This window comes from Styela clava, chromosome 1 (assembly GCF_964204865.1).
Source record: "Styela clava chromosome 1, kaStyClav1.hap1.2, whole genome shotgun sequence".
Lineage (NCBI taxonomy): Eukaryota > Metazoa > Chordata > Ascidiacea > Stolidobranchia > Styelidae > Styela > Styela clava.
In genome coordinates, this window is record NC_135250.1 from 2549062 (window position 1) to 2569544 (window position 20483).

A 20483-nucleotide genomic window follows, 5' to 3' on the forward strand; every position below is an offset into this window, starting at 1 on the left:
TGGATGTTTTTTTTTTCTTTGTTGTGTGTTTAAGATCTGGGAAGAGAAAGGGTAATAATGGCTTTTGAGATATGTTCTTCCTAAATGCACTGATGATCTATGCATATCTTGATCTATCTCATGACTGGGGAAAATGGAACAGACAAATCAATCTGATGAGGGTAGTATTTCTAGGCGGAATGGAAAGCGATGAGTTGGTAAACTCTTTGCACAGAGCATGAGCAGACGAAAAGCTGATTTTTATTTTTTCCAAGCATAGTAGCAATTTAACTGCTTCGTATGAGGGATATAGTACAGAATAACCACAATCATGGCAAACTCTTTGCTTATTAATAGAGGATAAGACTCGACGTAGTCGGGTTGAAGAAAAGATCAGTATGTATTTTTTCACCATAAAGAAAATACACGCGAACAATAGAATGAAGAAACTTGAATATGGCATTTTAGGGTGAAAGGTGGCGCGAGCACCCGTGATCTAACAGTAATTAATATATTATCAGTGTAGCAATATTGTGTTAATTACTTTAGATCAGTTTGTTTTCATCAATGATTACTCTGTCTACACCAACGACTAACATACCGTCTACACCTATAATTACTGAAAAGAGTCGAACATATATCATGAAAAAAAAGTTTACAGCAGAACAAACGACGTAGTGTGTTGAAGAAAAGATTTTAATTAACATATGCATAAATGTGAAAAATATAAAATTGTATGCATTGATTGTTGAAATTTTTGTAGAATAAGTAGGCCTATACAAATAATGCCACACAAATACTGGTGTTATTCCCGTTTTGTAATTTTTACTTTCGCCGTGTATAATTAAATTGGGTATCATATACCCGTACAGATTATTAAGTAATCCACCTCAGACAAAACAAGATTCGAATAAAGACGTTTTAGATTGGATTGAAATATCAATCATGTGATAATACGCTGGTCATCGGACATATCTAGTTCAGTTCGACCAATCTAATGACCTGGCCCCTCTTTATTGGGCAGACCAATGACATTAAACAACATGATAGGCAACTCTGACGTCACTCCATAAGACTACATGCGAAAGATTGTATTTCATGATACGCTCCAATGCACATATTTCTCGTCGCCTTTCGCGACCGTTTTCGGCTCGCTTTTGCTACCCGGCGTCTTCTTTACGTGTAGTGCCTGCCTTTTTGCGCCTGTAACGAAAGAAAATAATCTCTATATCTAAGAAGTTTTGCTCACTTGGAAAGCTGGAATGGCAGACAAGCTGTAAAGAGTAATTCTGGACATCATAGACGTTTTTTTTTTTATCAGAGAAGATTACAAACGCGATAGCGTAAAGATTTTGTGGAACATTTTGCAGATAATGACAAAGTTAAAAGTTAGTAATTTTAATGTTTGCGCTTAAACATTGAAATTTCATTTAAAGAGAGTGTCATACAAAACAGCAAAACCGTTTTTACTTCTCTTAACGGTGCTGTGATACAATTCCATAACACTAGTTTGCACCTATCGAACTTGCTTTAGTAGGTTAATTTATTAGACATAATTACATATTTAGTTAACCGTAGGTAACATTGCTGGTACATAATGCCTCGTAGATAGGTTTGTGTCTAAATGTAGGAATTTAGTTCATAGCCCACTAATTAATATCTTCTATGCGGGAGGTTGCAGGGCTGATTCAACTTGCAGCCTTACCGATCATCTGACGATGCTCATTTAGTTTGGCTCGAGTAAGTCTTCTTGAAAGACTTGTATGAATGGAAACTACCTATATGTTTTGCCTTCATCCGATTTTAGAAGACAAATTTATTCTGAGGGATTTGGCATATAATTCTCATTGAATGTTGGCTGTTTATGATTCCTATTAATTGTGAATTCTGATTATAACAAAGAGTTTTACGGGCACCTTTTTCTTGTCAATACTCCAAGCTGAGGTAATAAACAAGACAATACTGTACATTTATGTCTTCTGGAAGCAAAATATGCACACTAATTAAAAGTTTGGCCGTAAATATATACTACTAAGGTTTGACACATTGAGATAATACATCATGACAGAAAATACAAGTTAAAGATATGTATGACCATCACATGGTAATTAAAATTAAAAAAAAATTAATAGGGGCTGTGGAGTATGAAAAGTTCAAGACTAAGAAAAGAACAAAAGTTCATAGCTCACGAACTCTCAATTTTGCCTCCATTGCTTTGTGAAGGCCAATATATTCCGAGTGGCTGAATTGGTTTACCTTTATGATAGCAACGATTTTGTATTTATGTAGCGAGATTTTTTTCAATTTAATTGAAGTGATATTATTTCCCAAAGCAATGCTTGAATTGTCTAGAATAGATCAGTGGTGTCAAACGCATGGGTTTTCGAGAGCCGCATTGATTTTTGGAAATTGTAAAAAGGGCCGAAAACACTTTTTGATAATGTATACTTGAAAGATATGTTTTTCAGATAGTTCTAGTTTGTGACATATATTGTGATGCAACTAAACAGTTGATTAAGTTTTATTATTTTCTTTAATTTCAAATGCAATTACATATTAATATTTGCATTCCACTATTATTGCAAGTTACTGTATTTATTACAAAAAATCATAAAATTCTTTATACAACCATCAAAATCATTTTTGAACAAGCTTTGGATAAGGAAAGAATAATACATACACTAAAAATGACTTAATCTAAATATATGGACTTAAAATTAACAAAAATACTACAGTATAAACTCAATGTTTTTTTAATTACATTTGTCCTGACGTTTGGCATCTCTTTGTGTCACCAGCATACTAAGGCCAGGCTGAAATGATTTTATGGTACCAACTCTAACTAACGAGGTCACATGATCATGGGTTAATCTGGAACTTTGCGAATGTTTAATTAATTCCAGTAATGCAAAAAAGTTACTTTTATCATTTCATGAATAGATCAGTAGAAAAACAAATGACAGATATTTTCGACAAGACATTTCGCGCCACATTGCATAGCATAGGGTTGCTTGAATTATTATTGATATTGATTTTTAGTAACTAAGTCGTTGTATATTTATATTAATATACAAACACATGGAAATTTTCTGTTCGAAGTTGGTCTTCGAAATTGTCATATTGACTACTGAGCTTATTGTGTTTTTCATTGTACTGATGGAAATATGACAAATTAAACAATGTGCTTCAAAATTTTGTGAAATGCAGAAATATTGCAACTCCCATTTTCTTCGAAAATGCCACCTTCTTCATGTACTTTGCGTTTAATTTATTCACTCAAGTGTTTTATTCAAGTATTCTTTTGCTAGCTTGATGTGTATTCTTAATTGGGTCAAAATGTGAACAAAAAAAAATTAATTTTCCAAAACTACTTTCAGTAAATTGCTTTCTATGTGAATATTCAATTTCACTTTAAAAAGGTTGAAAAATCTATTACACTTAGATAAAAAAAAAAAACTCCAAAATACTATTACAATTATTGTTAAGCGTTCGAGGGCCTCACTGGAAGTTCTCTGAGGCCGCGAGTTTGATATCCCTGGTCTAAATTGAAGTTGTCCAAAATATATAACAGTATTTTATCATAAATCATGATTATACCCTTTCCTGAATTTCTTCTTTAGTACTACCAAAAGTTGATGAATCAAATATAACACAGGTGTAGTGAGTGACCCATAATCCTCATTTTCCAAAGCTGTTTTAAGTATGTCTGGCATGTTTTGTGCCTTTTTACAAAGAAGACCGCTTATGCAATCTTACGCTTCGAAATTTTTAGTTATTTTCCTCAAGCCCTGCGGGATGTAGGGGCCATACACAACTCTACCGGAGGTTCAAATGTCTTTGCATGCCTCCATAGGTTGTTCTTCTATTGCAAACATTTATGGAGTATTCTGGTTGTATTTCTTGGAATCACACTGTCACTGATATGTCGCCAGACTTCTGAAATATCCCCTTCTGCTACAGTTGTCCTGTGAATAAATATTAGGAAATTGAGGTTGGACGAATAGTTAAAAGTTTTGCTTTATGTCGGCTTAATTTCTTGATTGATATACTTACTATTTTTGCTATTGCCTCTTGTGCTGTAGGAGTCCCACAATGCTTAGACAGGTTTTTCCAAAACTTTCACATCTGAAGAAAGAGAGGAGATTCAATAATTTTCGTTAAGAATAAATAAAGCAGTCTATATGATTTAGATTGGAAAAGCTAATAAATCCAATATCTCATGTTTTATGTAAAAAATGTTTTACTGAATTTGGTATAGAAACCAACTAATGAAGGGGTTTAGTCAGAAAATTACAAGCATCGGTGGCTCCAAATACTTGAGAGATCAGACTATACAATATAGACCGGTATGAGTGAAATGTTAGGTGACCTTGTTAACCCTTTGATTCAATACGCAAATAAAAGTGAATGAGCAATAGTATGTTACAGCAATGAGTATATATCCTCACTGATTAAAAAAAATCGAAATGGAGGTGTATGAACTATTTGAAACCATAAGGGGTAAGTAAATAAGCAATTTCGGCAAATGGGCAACTACGTACCGTACTGATTTAATAACTTCGTAGTATTTGACAAAAGCTGGCTTTCCCACATGTACTTAACAGTGCGATATACAACAATAGTATTTACCTTACTTTTTTCCGATTTCTTTTTACCTTCAATTTTCCAATATATCATTAAAATCGACAACAACTGTCAAAGCAGGCACGAACGCCATTCGTGCTATGCCTTGAAAGCAGCACACATTCGCTCGTTTTCGTCTCGTCAAGTATGTGCATTGGAGCGTGCTATCGAATACGATCTTCGGCCAAAAATGCCGGAGTTGCGCATCATGTTGTTTAATGTCATTGGGCAGACATATAAAAAATGATTTAATTTGTAGGGAATGTACACAAGATATGTATTGCCAATTATAGGCAATGTTCATACTAACCGTTGCGTAATAAAATTGATAATCTCCATGCTTATCAGCTCATGTATGAATTGATGGACCTTTCCCCGACCTTAGACCCTCGAAAAATTCTTCCTATACTTTACCATTGCAAAATTTTCGGGGCTATTTTAAGAATGCTTTTGCGAGTTGGCGGCTGTAAAATGGAGTATGTGTTTCAAACCATCATTATAATTCATCGCATACAACAATCTGTTTTAATAATAAGTACCGGTAAAGAATTTTAGCCTAGTCTATCACAGCTATTTCTACACTAATTTTTATTACTGCAATTAAATTAAAACTCCTAGGAAGACAGGGTGACCATTGAATTATCTGATTTACATTTAAGTTTCCAAAACACAGCTGAAAACTAACGAATAGAGTTCAAAAATGCGAAAACGAGGTAATGTTTACGACCACGCTTGAAAATCTGTCTGAGTGAGAAAAGTGTCTGAGCGGATGCGAAAAGGGAGCATTGTCACGTCACTTTTTGCAATTTGCTGATCGGCCAATGTCACGAAGTAAACAAGGAAGTCGATACTCGGGGAAAGGTCCATTGATTGATATATCTTGGTTTATGTGCTAGGGAAAGTCTGTAACGCATTGTTGAAATATATTATCCTTGGACTTCTTTACAAGCGTTAAGAAAACGGAAACCACTGGTAAGACTTTCACGTATATACCTATTAATAATTAAAAGAAGAATGTGACACGTGTTTGCTCACCAAAACACATCCTATTTTGAACCTAATGTTCCAAAAGCTTCCTACTAGTTTAATTAAAGACGTAGTAGGTAGTACGTGCTTAGACTACAGAATTATTTTAAAATTTTCTCATATAATGATTAACAGCCTTCTTGTCAAATTTGAGCGTAAAAATTTTCTTTATTTGTCCACATATGGATGGCGGTACCGTACTTACCACAAACGCTAGGTAGATTTCCATTAATGTATATATTTACGATGAAACTAATCGTCAGTGCGGCCGAATTTTACTTCATCGTGTTGGCATTTCTGTTGAAAATATTTTGAAATTCCTGTTAGATGCTGGATGTCAATGCTTCACTCAATTAAGCAAAAAGAAATGGTCATGGGACTACACGCAGTTCTGAGTCATACTAGTACCGTACTTTTATATACGTTACCCGGTACCGTACAGATATAAATTGGACTATATATGATACAAAACTCCGGTAATGGTATGGTTTTATATTTTAATTGTTACATATATTATTGAACTTGTGGGCAATGTGTTTTGAAATTATGAAATTGTTTTAATTGGGTGCAAATTATACTAATTCGACAATAAAATTAATATACGAAAATTCCGTTTGGCAATGGAATTTATTTGGCAAAAAAAAAAAAGATACAATATTCAGATATTGGTGTAATTAGCATTTACCCGATACAGATTTATGTTACCGTACGGTACCGGTACCTGCAGATCGGTACCGTACTTTGTTTTAATTGGGTGCAAAATATACTAATTCGACAATAAAATTAATATACGAAATATAAAAATGTTGTTTGATTTTTTTCATGCAACTTCCATACAGTACAGCAATATGGTACGGTACCGGTACCGTACCGGTACTCATACAACAATAGCCTACCCTACTAGTATGCTTTATGTTAGAGTTTAGTGCTCAATCCTCATGTGGCAATAAAAACTATAGATCCTATACAGTGCTCTATGATCTTATTGATAAGGGTTCAAGCGGGAAAGATCATTTTTTAATCCACTCTATGGCTTTGAATAATTCAGATTTAAACTCTAATCCCCTTTTTATAAGAATTGATCCCAGAGGTTCCTGAGACTACGGCTTATCTCTTCAGAGATGAATTGCATTTTGGCTGTCTTTCATTTTGTGATAGAATGTGAATTTTATTGAAATAGTTGAGTATTCTTGTAGTGTTAACGAGTCTGGTATAGCCACATGCACCTCTAGTTAGCCTGGCTCAACAATTTTTGCATATGTCATTCCTAATCCTCACCTGACTACGTCACCAAAAAATTACGTCACTACGACGCCACAGTGGCATAATAAATATCTACAAATGGTACGGATGGTCGTCCAAAACCCGCAGACGATCACCCGAAATCTAGCAAGCTATTTTTCTCATCGCAACGATCCCGATATGAGAGAGACCGCTGGCGTTAGTGAGTTCGGTATTATCAGCGCAGATGCCATTTCGGACGATAATAGCTATACTTGACAAGCTCTATTACGTGATTGTGACTTCGTAGTGACATAATTTTTGGATGATATAGTCAGGTGAGGGTTAGGAATAACATATCCAAAATTATGCTATGCTAACCGGAAGTCTTGTGGTACTAAACTATACTAGACCCAGGTCAACAGCCTTTGCAGACCATGATAGGGCATGGGACAATTTGATTTAGAAGCTTGAGTGAATGTTATAGCTAGATTACCTTTAAGGTTTTTAGTGACTCCCTTCAACCGCGAATAACAATATTTTGTTTCTGTTTATAAATGTGTCTTTGATTTATCAAATGTTGATGAATAGATATTACTTACTACTTGACTTGAAGTCTGATGTTCTCAGTGAATATCAATCTCGTAACACAAATGCTTATGCCACCTTGGGTTTGAAAGGCCTGTAAACAGACTAAGGTTCTATAGTCAGACAGTTCTAAATTTATATGATATACATGCTATTCGCTCCAATTCTTTTAGATTTCAAATTCAGCTCTATACTTTAAGAAAATATATTTGCCCTGTTCTTATATTTGGTTACTACCGTTATGTGTTTTCTGATTTTAAATTATGTTAAAAGTATTGCCCGATCCTAAATCCTGTACATTCTTTTGTATGCTTGTATTATTTTTTACTCTGGTGGGTACTCACATACTTGTACATTTTTCAACTTTTTTTCAAGTTCTGCTTGCTTCCCATGTAAATATGCATTTTGTTTGTTAACTTTTTGTGTTGTTTAGATCAGAGAACCGAAACAAAATGTTTGATTGACTGACTTTAGTATGATTTAGTCAATTTCTAACCAGTTGAGTCCGATGTTTTAGAATTTATTTTGCCTGCTATTCAGAATAATGTTGTTGTACTGTGTTTTGATATCTTGTTTATTATATAGACCAGGGGTGAGCCAGGCTTTTGGGCCAAAAATTTTGCCCACCTAGGCTGGCCGTCCCTGTAATTTTGACGTGAAAAGTTACATTTTATGAACAATATTCACAGTGTTACAAAGCAAAAGTGGAAAACAATAAGCTTCTTGCCCAAACATCAATGAAATGTCAAAATTTGATTTCAGTTTGATTGTGGCAGCAGCATTAGGCGGGCCAGATTGAATTACTCATCGGGCTGTATTTTGCCTATGTCTGGTATAGATTCTGCTAATTTTTTAAAGCAAATGAACAAATATAAATTTCTAGGAATTTATGTTCATTCCTTGTACTTCTACCGCCTGTATGTTTGGAAAAAATCTTATTCAAAGTTGTTTAGGAGAAATCCTCATAAAATTCCATTTAAAATTGACCTTTATCAATTATTGATGCTTTCTTATTGGAACCTGTAATTTGAAGATTTCACTTTGATTTGATGTTTGCGTAAGTTTGGTGTCTAGTGAAGTAAACGCCATAACTGCTCAAATAACGTCAACCAAAATGTGATAAGAAATTTTAATGTAATTTAAAAAGACTGAAAGAAATTCTTGAAATACGCGTTTAGTTTAAATCAAAACTACTTTTTCAACTACATAGGTATTTATCAAACGGAGTGCATGCCGGTTTTTGTGTTTATGTCGGTATGGTCTTGATATCGCATCTCCAATATTAATAATTGTCAACATGTTTGCTTACCATTACGAGACGGATAAACATACATACATACATAAGGCCTACATAATTCTTCTCATTTGATTTTCCAGATATTTCTTCTCATGATTATATGGTTGTTTGTGATTGTCACTTGCAGATGGATCAATAAGTAATATTCTTTATGTTTATTGATTATCAAGGAAATGTACATGACAATTGGGATTTAAAAAAGGTTCTAGGAGCTGCAGTATTTTGCAGAGGATAAGGTTTTTCGTATGTGATTGTGTTTGAATGTGTGGTTTTCAGTGTGTTACTGTGTGGTTTCCTGTGTGTGAATGTGTGGTTATCTTTGTGAATGTGTGGTTTTCTATATGTGAATGTGTGGTTATCTTTGTGAATGTGTGGTTTCCAGTAAATGAATGTGTGGTTTTCTGTATGTCCCGTATCGATCTATAATTTACTATTTTAAATACATTCTAAATAATATTTTCAAATAATCGGTATCATTTATATTTTAAAGGGGGAAGCTACAAGCTGTGCAGATAGCCTGTTATTAACAGCATAATGCACAGCTATATATCTGTACCGTCTCAATAGCTCTTGGCACTTCAATAGTTGTACCTAACTTCGCTCAAGGATCATTTATTTCTGAGTGAATGTGGCTTAGCTCGGAGAAAATTATTTTAAAAAGAAAAATTTCCTTATTTGCTTTTTTTTTATCTAACATTTATACAAGGGAAATAAGCCTCTAATTTTCATTGTAACAACTGTTTTCAGAAAGGGTATTATATATGCTTTTACTCCGCTCGAAGATCATTTATTTGTGAGTGAATGTGACTTTGCTTGAAGCTAATTCCCCTAAACAAAAAAAACTTATTTGCCTTTTTTCATATGACACTTAGACAGGGGAAATAAGCCTGTAATTTTCATCCGTAGCAACTGTCTCTGGAACCTTCTAGAACTCTTCACACATCATTAATTTGCATGGTATAAATAGAACGGTTCCTCCTTGTTCTTGGGTTAGTATAATAGCTTAGTGGTTCTGCTTGTACCAAAAGCAGTGTGTCAGAAGTGGAAGCGTCCTAAGGCTTGAGAAATTTGATTTTCAACTTTCATAATTATCACTAGGGTTAAGCAAGACCTTCACATATATTTCTTGATAATTAGGAAATGCTTGTCTAAAGAAGTTACAGAAATACAGTTGTGTTAGAAGTTGAGACCTCACGAGTCTTGAGAAATTGAGGGTTTCCAAGTTTTTGAACTTGTTACTATCAGTTGGGATATTGCAAGACTAACCGTAACTACCTTTCTGACCTCGATCAGACAGAACATTGAAGAAATATATTTGTGTTAGCTTGCAGCAAGCAGTGTTCTCTCTAAAGCGTGCGCGTGTGCGCGCGCACACAGCTTTCAGAGGCTGCGCACACGCATAGATTTACTGCGCACAGACCTATTTCGATGTAATTGTACAATGTTCTCGGTTGGCAGTTTGTTGTTGGCCCACCCATTACCCGGTTAGATGCAAAAATTTCTTCATTGGTTTTTGCACAAATATTAGTCCTTTCCGAAAAAGTGCGCACACACCAAAATTTTTGCGTACACATACTACAAAAAATTAGAGGGAACATTGGCAGCAAGATTCTTGAATCAAATAGAATCCTAAATTTGTTATGTTAAGTAATACAAGAGTGACAAACACTAACTCTATTCCTTATTACTTGAAATAAGCTTGTCTAATGATGTCTGACCTTGTTACAGAAATACATGTGTATTTTTGTGCAGCAAGACTCTTGAATCAAATAGAATTTTGTTCTTAGAACTTACTTTGTTGAAATAATACAAGAGTGACAAACACCAACTTTTCCTTGCTCTGATAGTTGGAATATGCTTGTCTGAATATGACCTCGATCAGACAGAACATTAGAGAAATACATTTTTGTTAGTGTGCAGCAAGACTCTTGAATCAAATAGAATCTTAAACTTGTTTTGTTAAATTAATAATACAAATCATGAAAGGTTCTAAGCACGAAATATCGTCAATTTTTATAATAACATAGGCGTGTTAATAAGGTTTTCAAAAAAATTAGGTTGTTTTACATACCAGGAGAATAGCTAGGATTCAAACTCAGGACTTCAAAATGCGATACCACTATATTTAACCTTTATGTGTTAAACGCCACATAGTCATTGCTATTCTCAATTATAGTATTGATCATTAGATTTAAGGAGAATTATCTGTGACGCGGTAATAATCTTCAATATATCGTTTTAGGCCGGTTAGAAAATTGCTTTTAGCTTACAATTCTCTGTATTTTGTATTAAGTATTTATGATATGTGTACGCACTAATGTTTTCTAGAGGTTATTATATATTGAGTGGATTATTTATGCTGTCATAAAAGAATGCTAGCTTTCCTGTCACATCACAATGTTGAATTATTAATGTTGTCCTTTTGTTTGTGTCAATATATAGCAATTGAATTGAAAATATTATCTTTTTGTGTTTTATACCTATGCGAGCTACATTATATGTAGCAAAATTTAAAGAGATAATTATGTAGTTAGATATTTAATTTTGATTTCTGTTTCTTTGGCGTATCCGGGCCATAATTAGAGTTAGGCCATAATTTTATTCTGATTTTCTGTATTTTTGTTCTATTACGAGTTTGGCGACTTTCTGTGTTAGCCAAGTGAATACCCCCTGCCCATAGGTTTCAGTTCCTTTACACAACTTGATGTAAAGTAGGCGAACAAAATTAGTTACCCCCATATCTGTACATACACTTCTGTAGCGCCTAAAATTGTGTACTTTAGATGCTTGCACAGTGTCACTTGACAGGAGATAACATTGTTTACTTTATACTTCTACAAATGTTTGCTCGTGCAATTGCTGTTCACTGCAAAGGATAATCATCTACTACATACAGTATTTTTGTAAAGAACAGAAAATGGGCAGTACTTAGACCAGGGTGGTCCAAACCCAGGCCAACGGGCCACTTGTGGCCCGCCTCTTCATTATATGTGGCCCGCGTCAGATTCGCATTTGATGTGATTTCGTCATAAAATTAACCAGAAAAATCTTTTGACATACTGTTACATCACTAACGTCACTGAATTGACTGGTGTTATGGCATTTTTTCCGTTATGAAAAATTTGAAATCTTACACTAAATGTAGATATAGGAAGACTTTTGCGGGTTTTAGTAAGTTTTTTGGTGATTATTGCATGTTTTAGATTGATAAATGACAAATACCGATAAATGTGTTTGCACAATAGAAGTTTTTTTTTTGTATTGTACGATATACCTATTCTTGGCACTATTGTGGCCTGCGAACAATGCAAAAATAATTTTGTGGCCCCCAAAGCCGACAACCTTGGACCACCCTGACTTAGACCTTAGGACTCAGCATTTGACCTACTAAATATGTGCAATTAGTATTATGATTTTGCGACCTGAAGTTGTTGAGTCTGATTTGGGGGAAGTACTTTACTGAAGAGTCCTTGATTGTTCGAATGGTTCAAGTATGGTTAATGAGACAATTTTGAATACTTCAGTGTCTTTTAAAGAGAAAACTGGGATAAAAGAGAACTTTAGCTTAGAAAGTAAAATTTAAACAAGGGTGAGATTTCTCGGAAAGGGTGGCAAGGTTCGAAAAGACAATTCTAAATACTTTCAGTTTCTTTAAAAAGAAAACTGGAAAGAGAGAGAACCAAAAGATTTAGTTTAGATAGTGATATTTAGAACAAGTGTCCTCAGAAGGGATGGCTAACTCTGAAAAAATTCACTATTCCAGTGATTCACAAACTTAGTCGTGCAGCGCCAAATATTCAAGGGAAAATTATCTGAAATAGAATCCCATTGAAATTGTATCAATCGTGGTATCAAAGTGCATTAAAATTTTGAATTGACATGAAAAGTCTGAAACTTTGATTCCAGGCTCCAGAGAATTCAAAATTTTAACCATGACTCTTATAAAAACATCTCAAACTTGAAACTTCACAGCCTTGATTACTACAACTTTAAATATCACATTTATCGGTACTCTCATAGTATATGTATCAGGTAAGGGTTAGGTCATAATTTTATTTTGATTTTTCTAATTTTAGTTCTAATACAAGCTCGGGGACTGTCTGTGTTAGCCTAGTGAATATACCTCCTGCCAATATGTTTCATTCCCTTTACACGACTTGATGTAAAGTAGGCGAACAAAATTAGTTTCCTCCATATTTGTACACATGCTTCTGGAGCACTCAGTTATCAGCTGCCCACACTTAACCTTGCTTATTTAATTTTCTAGCAGTTCCATGAAAATAATTACCGGTAAGTGATAATAATTTTCATCCAATAATATGAATGTGGTTTGTTTTTACAAGATTTTATCAAATAATAACTGAGTAAGGTAACAGTTGAAATTATTGTGCTATTTATTTATCAAGAAAGGTAGGTGTCAGTGCTTCCAACTTTTATGGGATTCTATTAGAGCTGTGGTTCAAACGGTGGGGCATAGAGAATTTTTGGTGCTCCCGAAGTATGCGAACCAAGATGGCGGACATCGGAACGTAACATGGGTAACAGGTTAAGGTTAGGCGATAATTTTTTTCCAATTTTCCTTATTTTAGTCCTATTATCAGTTCGAAGACTAGCCAAGAGCCTCCCGTAGTATTTATACCTAAAATTATGGCCTAACCCTAACCTAGCTAAATTTATACATTATTTCAATTATGGGAATACTTGATGATCATATTTGAATGATCATATAAAAAAAAAACTATCATTTAATCCAAATGAAGTCTCGTGGTGACTTCAACTTTTCTTGCATTTTGAAACTCAAATCATTTACATTGCCTTTTATCTTTATGTGTTCTTTAAACTGTGAATATATTTCAAATTCATTTTCACAATAGAGCTCATTCAATTTTTCTTGCAAATTAGTAAAAAAGATTTAGATGCGAAATGTTGCAGACTTGGCCGTTTGACCGATTATATTATAACTTTTTTTTTATTACAAGTATATTAGTATTTCAAATAACACCCTAATTCACATTAATTTTTTGGGGAAAAAATGCATTCATTTGAATATCCATAATAAATAATTTAATATCTTAGTAAAAGCAAATTTTCGGAAAATAGATTTAAATAGATTTTTTAAATATTTTCTGAATATATATTATTTCTGCTTTTTCAATTTTCAAATGATTAGTGTTTTTTAACACTCAAATTCAGTTTAATTTTTTCCGGGAAAAATACGCATTTTGTTTGTCACGTTTGTCTGGTTAGCATTCACTGATCATCATTAAGTTAGCAAAAACATGAAATGTGACAGAGAATTGATTGATACAAATAATGATTGCATTTATGCTTGGTGACTTGGTTAACATAGTAGGACACTGTATGATGAATAAAATTGTCTTATTCAATCAAAACTGTAGTTTGCGTTTGTAAATGTTCTAGATTTAGGGTATAAGCTATTCTACAGCAAAGTCTAAACTCTAAATGTAGATGTACTAAGCTTATTGAAATGTCAGATAAAACAGGACACTCTAAATAACTGAAAAAATATTAATTAGGTAAGGTGTTGTCTTATTTTTCGAAGTCACTATGACAGAGTATTGATTGGTATAGATAATGCTGTTTAGATTGGTGACTCGAAGAAAGTGTAACAAGATTTAGATTACTGATATATGTGGTATCGAAATGTGGCTGATTGTTAAGGTATCAGAAAATTTTTTGCAGCAAAGTCATATTATAGACATGTTTTTTTTATCTATATTCAGAAAGTTTCAAAAATGTCAGATAAAACATGATAAAGGCAATTACAGTGAATAGCTGTATTAATTAGGTTATGAGAGAATGTTGATTTTGATTGATACAAATAATGGTTGCATTTAGGTTTGTGACTTCACCGAATGATGAATAAAATTGTCTTATTCATTCATTGTCTTATGAATTGTCTTATGCCTTGTGATTAGCATAGTAGAACTTCACTTAATTAGGCTAATTAATGATTAACTGTCTGTTTCAGTCAGGTCTTTTGCAAGATTTTGTAGCAAAAGAACTAAGCTTATTTTTGGAAAGTCATATTAACATGGTACATGTTACAGAAGTATAGGGTACCATAAAGTTTGTATGACTAATGTCTGCATTGAAGAATTTTCTGAAGTCCAAGGCTGTTAAGTTATACAACTATGGCTAATAGTTGAAGTATCAGATATTGTGCACTTTTGTCATATTGTGGAGAATACAAGGAATATAACTTGACAATCCCACAGGTGAAGAATGTCATGGTCGAGCTTACAAAGTACCTATGTGTTGGGAAACTGTTATTTGAGAGTATTGAATCAAAATGCACTTTTCGTTTTTTCACTCCAGCCAAGCTGAAGTACTAATTTTCGAAAGGCCCAAATATTCACTATTATCAGTAGAGTCAGAGAATTTACCAATTTCAAAAAAGCCAGAGAATTTACCAATTTCAAAAGAGCCAGAGAATTTACCAATTTCAGGAAAGCCAAAACATTTATTAATTTTAGAAGAGCCATAAAATTTACTAATTGTAGGAAAGCCCGAAAATTTACTAAATATAGAAGAGAATTTTAGAATACATGTATTAATGAAATGTGACGACTGACTGAGACTGTAGTGACGTATTTCCAACTGTGACATATTGTCTTTGAAAGATTTATGTCCCCACGGAACATGATTTTGGTTTTAGTTTTGACTTGTACGGATCAATTTAAATTAGATAATGTGGTCATGACGTTGTTGCTGTCTCGTCCCAATTCGTCTCAGACGTACATCAGTACGTGGGTGTGATGACTTAGTGGTTAAAGTGTTAGACCAGGGGTGGGCTGTTACAGATAATAGACTTGTTTAGGGCCCAAAACTCAATATGAAATTATGAATAACAAACAGTCCATTTACAACAGCTAGCCCAGCAGGGTATATATTAGGCAGCAAAATAGAACAATCAAGGTCATTACTTATCGATTTTAATCGGTAAGTATGTTGATAGGTATTTGTCTGTCTGTCTGTCTGTCTGTTAGATGCACGCGATATCTCACAAAATCTGCTCCAGATTTTGCATGTGCATTCATCATATGTCGTACCAGAAGCCTATTAATTTTGGATGAATTATGTAGTATAATTAGCGAGTTATTAATTAATTAGTGATGGGACACAAGGTGTCACTATGGAGCAAGAGCGCTGTTTTGGAGGATCCCCTAACTTCCTATCGGTAAGTCTTCGGTCTCTGACCGATATTCTCGTTTTGATATTATTTGATAAATGCAAATCACCCACAAGGTTGTATGGTACCAAGAAAGTAGATGAAACGCCTTTTCTGCCTTGAAAGCAATAGGTATTTGCTGCAGCGAGACAGTGAATACCATTGAAAAATGAGTCAGTGACATGAATTTAGACAAAATAACTGGATTTAAATATCCATAAAAACTGAAGTCGTAATTTTGTTGAGTTACTTGGGTAGTCCCCGAACTCGGAATAGAACTGAAATAAGAAAAATTGGAATAATATTATGGCCTAACCCTAGCCTGGTGCACATACTATGTTCAGGTGTTCGCCATCTTGTTGCACATTCTACGGGAGCTAATATAAATCACTCAGATCAAAATGACAATTTTTAAATTGAGATATTCCTAATAATTATTTTTAAAAATTTTGCAGTATTTGAGTATTGATCAATTTCAACTTTTTTGTGTATTCAGCCCGTTTCAGACGCCTTTAATTTATGGTTATTTGACAAGGGCGACTCTGATTCCACATAATGCCTTTGCTTTTCCTCAGCGTTTGTGACCTTTTATTTCAAGTAAAACTTTGATCAATGATTTACATTACAAGCACAATCAATAAAAAAGTATGTCAGGCAAATGAGGCAATGTTGTAAAATTGGCAATGTCCCACAATTAATTTAGTTATTTTATTGACCCTCATCAATTAATGTCAAATCTTGTCTTATTAATTAGACTAATTAATGATAAACTGTCCGTTTCAGTCACGACTTTAGCAATATTTTGTATCAAAACTACGCTTGTTTTAGGAAAGTTAGATTAACATGGCACATGTTACAGAAGTATATTTAAGTTGCAACGGGGGTACCAAAACATAGCGCAAAGGTTCTCAATGTGAATAATAATAATATTGAGCTTATTAATGATTAACTGTCTGTTTCGGTCATGACTTAAGGCACTTTTTGTAGTAGAATTACGCTTGTTTTAGGAAAATCAGATTAACATGACGCATGTTACAGAAGTATAGTTCATAAATTTTTAAAATTGCGAAGGGAATTTATCGATATCATACATTGTTTCGACCCTCTCAGATGTATCAAATTAAGTAAAAATACTTGAAGAATTACTGATTAAAAAACAACAAACCTGGTTGTGATATATTGAGAACTGATTTCATAACAAAATTGAAATTGACTTATGGACACCCTATATATTCAAGTTTGCAATGGGGGTACCAAGATACAGTGTATGAAACTGCAGGAACTTTCACCTGGCTTGTAGACATTTCGGCCCATGCATTTAAATTACAGCTCCTTTTGGAAAGATTAATCTTGTCCTACTAATTAGGCTAATAATAATTAACTGTCTGTTTCGGTCATGACTTTATCAATATTTTGGGGTAGAACTACGCTTGTTTTAGGAAAGTCAGATTAACATGGCACATGTTGAAGAAGTAAATTCAAGTTTACAATGGGGGAAAGATTGTATTTATTGGCAAGGTAAAAGATCGTTTTATTAGGGCAGTTATAAATTGAATTAAATTGTTAACTTATCAGCACTACTTTCTGCCTGTTTCTATTATATCCACATTTTTAGGTAAGAAAATGACATTGCCTACTTTTTGTTACGCTTGATTGCCTATCCAGATCGATTTTAATTCCGTTTAACAGATAGTAAATAAGCTCTAAATACACAACCAGTATTGTAAGGATCTTTCTTGTCACTGAGAATGTTAAGATAAAAAATCAATATCGACAAAAACCAGCGTTCCCATTGTAGATATTAATTTTGGAATTGAATTAATGGAAAATTGTGATTTTACTGCTTTGCTTCTGTTTGTACTGTGGTAATAATATTTTATGGATGGCTTCATTTATCTTAAGAGCAACTGGTCAATGGCAATGAATTAGTTTAAAGCAATAAAATTGATTTGCAAGCATATAAGGGCTAGGGTAGCAATAAAAGGTAAGTTAAGAATGCTAGTACTTATTCAAGCCAAGGCTGCCCAAATCAAAATCCGGATAATTTATTCTGAAAAAATATCTTAATATTTTAAAATATTATAGATTGGATTTTGAATTGAGTGGTTTTCAACGAAAAACAATAGGCTCTGAGATGTAAGTTAATACTTTCTTTGAGAGGGCTGGAATATTTCAACCTTTTGGATAAAAAATTTTTTAAATGAAGAGCATTTTTCATACACTGCAATTTTTTATAGCTTGAAACGCTTTTTAGACTTTCAAGACTAGAAAACCCACATTTTATGGACCGGCTAGCTGTTAGGGCCTAACTGTGCAATTAGTAGTTTCCGCCCCCCCCCCCTCCTTTGACAATTCCCCTGATTAGGCCGCAACGTTTAAAACATGAGGTCAAGGTTTCTTGGATGATTGGATGTATAACCATTTAAAACTTCTCTAAAGCCTAAACAAATAACAGAGAGACGAGAATATCGGTTGGAAACCGAAGACTTATCGATCGATAGTTAGGGGATCCCCCAAAACAGAAACTGCAGTTTCGATTCATCCGCTCTTGTAACTTGCGCACTGCGCATCGCACACACACACTCGGCGGGTTTCAAAATTCTCTCGCTTTACAAAAATCTAGATCACTATATCAATAATTGATTGATAACTCGCTAATTATACGACATAATTCGCCCAAAATCAATAGGCTTCTGGTCCGAGATAAGATGAATGCACATGCAAAATCTGGAGCAGATTCAATCTCGCTTTCGTGAGATATCGCGTGCATCTAACAGACACACAGACAGACAGACAAATACCTATCAATATACTTACCGATCTTAAGATCGATAAGTAATAATAAGCAAAGTGGGGGAGGATAAAGAGATCCTAAATGGGCAAAAGGGAAAAAAATCAAACTAGAATTCGGTTGGAAACCGAAGACTTATGATCGAAGGTTAGGAGATCCCCCAAAACAGTGGTCTCACTCCATAGTGACACCGTGTGTCCCATCACTAATTAATTAATAACTCGCTAATTAAACGACATAATCCATTCAAAATCAATAGGCTTCTGATCAGAGCTAAGATGAATGCACATGCAAAATTTGGAGCAGATTGAACCTCGCTTTCGTGAGATATCACGTGCATCTAACACACAGACAAACAGACATACAGACAGACAAATACCCATCAACATACTTACCGATCAAGATCGATAAGTAACTAGGTCAGGAAGTACTGCACTAGGCCCCTTTTTTTTACCTACCGTAATAACATATGTGATTCTGATACAAATAAGGTGTGAAACATAAGATTAGTTTGAATCGTCAATCGGTCTTCTCTAATCCAATTTTTGGAAACATACTTTTCCGTAAGAAAATCAATGTAATATGTATTGATTATTTTTATTAGCCATAAAATTAGCTCTAATCCCTGGAAAGTAATTGCCTTGTTTTGAAGGGGTCTCTGATTTCTCAAGAGAGCTCATTCACGGAAAAGATAATTGGACTTCTTGAATTATAACTTTCCTGGCACTCCAGAGGTGTGTGTACCAATATGGAGGTAACTAACTTTGTTCGCCTAATTTACATCAAGTTGTGTAAAAGGACTGAAACTTATGGGCAGGGCGCAGGTGTATATTTACTTGGCTAACACAGACAGTTCCCAAACTAAAATAGAACTAAAATTGGAATACAATTATGGCCTAATCCTAACCTGGTACACACACTACAGGAGTACCACTTTCTCAGCTATGTCTGTTTTGCATTGAAGGCTTAGTTTTCTCAGACAGTGAATTGTTAGTATGCGTAGACATAGAGCCACGTTTCCAACCAACCGGGGGGAATTTAGACATTCTTGACATATAAATTCTAGCATACTATTGTTTTGTGCTATTGACTGGATTTCTGTTGAGCAAATTACTTATCCTTCTTCTATACTTTTGCTAATACAAGGATGCTATAGCAAGAGTGCAGATAACTATCGTAATTGATTCGACAGTCTTGCTGCGGATTATTAAAAAATTGCAATATGCATGTCTGAGGAAAAATTTAAATGAAACGTTGCAGAAACATATTTGTGTTAGCGTGCAGCAAAAATCTTGAATCATTTAGAATATTTACTTGTTGTGAATGTAGCATTTCTTTTATCATTACTGTTGCTGAAATGTTTAGTAGGGGGTATCAAGTCAGCAAGTATAAAGGTAATAAAATAGGTAGTAAAATAGTTATGTTTTTCGATTTTAGAAAGCAGTGTGACAATTACCTGCATAGACTACTATTTATTTAATGAGGTTTACTGCTGAAATCAGAAAATTATTTTTAGAAAAAAATCGCAAACAGGATTCGTTTACAATCACCTGCCGCTACCTATTGGGCAATTTTAATAGTATATTGATATTAGCTATTCCGATTTATCATGTTCTTTGGCTGGTTCATTGTATTTCTTAATTGCCTGCACTTGTATTGTAACCCTCAATATCCAGGTTCAGATATACACACGTATTTTATTTTTACCATTCACTCCAAATTGCTTTTATATAGACAATAACAAATATTTTTAAATTTACAGATTT

General features: G+C 34.0%; 1 long non-coding RNA gene across 1 annotated transcript; it reads right to left on the minus strand.

The window, feature by feature from the left end:
* Positions 1-3496: 3496 nt before the first annotated feature.
* On the minus strand, positions 3497-4833 carry LOC144420859 (uncharacterized). Its single transcript, XR_013474765.1, has 3 exons — positions 4609-4833; positions 4033-4104; positions 3497-3944 (listed from the first exon to the last, which is right to left on the minus strand). It is a non-coding gene; the product is annotated as an uncharacterized LOC144420859 (long non-coding RNA).
* Positions 4834-20483: the final 15650 nt, after the last annotated feature.